The sequence below is a fragment of the Trypanosoma grayi genome, assembly GCF_000691245.1.
Source record: "Trypanosoma grayi strain ANR4 Tgr_1643_V1, whole genome shotgun sequence".
Taxonomy (NCBI): domain Eukaryota; phylum Euglenozoa; class Kinetoplastea; order Trypanosomatida; family Trypanosomatidae; genus Trypanosoma; species Trypanosoma grayi.
The window spans coordinates 1-552 of record NW_008827261.1 but is presented as its reverse complement, the minus strand read 5'-3'; the positions used below and the strand labels follow the sequence as shown (position 1 = coordinate 552).

At 59.8% G+C, this 552-nt stretch overlaps 1 non-coding gene across 1 annotated transcript; it reads left to right on the top strand.

Annotated features, from left to right (window-relative positions):
• Positions 1-221: 221 nt before the first annotated feature.
• DQ04_tRNA056 lies at positions 222-293 on the top strand (the record flags this gene model as incomplete). The annotated part of the gene is made up of 1 exon: positions 222-293. It is a non-coding gene; the product is annotated as a tRNA-Arg (tRNA).
• Between the last annotated feature and the right edge of the window lie 259 nt (positions 294-552).

The following is a 552-nucleotide window of genomic DNA, read 5'->3' as shown; positions in this document are numbered from 1 at the left end:
GTGAATGCCTTTCTTTTGCGCTAAGGTTGGGGATTAAAGAAGCCCCCTTTTGGGTATCTGTTGGGCGGGTTGGGTGGACAGTTGTTTGAACGCCGTGTGTCGACAGGGGCGCCTTTCCCGGGTGTCGATCTGCACGTGGTTCACTCGACCACCCTTTTCGTCTGGGTTCCGGTTTTTGGTGCTACAATCTTCCAATTCATCCACCGGTTGCGTCTGACCACGTCCGTGTGGCTCAATGGAAGAGCATCTGACTACGGATCAGAGGGTTGCAGGTTCGAATCCTGTCACGGATGAACTTTTTCGCCACACCGCACGGCCCCTATAGCCATCGAAGGGCGGCACTTGCTTCTTTTGCGCTTTTTCTTCCCCCCACCCCCCGGAAAAAGGCCGCCACCCAATGCTCCGAAAACCCTTGCGTAAGTCATGCCGCTGGCGCTGGTTTGCCGGTGGCTGGGCCAGGTTGCGCGGGGATGAGGCGCCACGCCCCGGGGGAAGCCCAGCGGGGCCCGCGCGCTTTCCAACCCGCGTTGGCAATCGGGGGTTGCGGCCTTG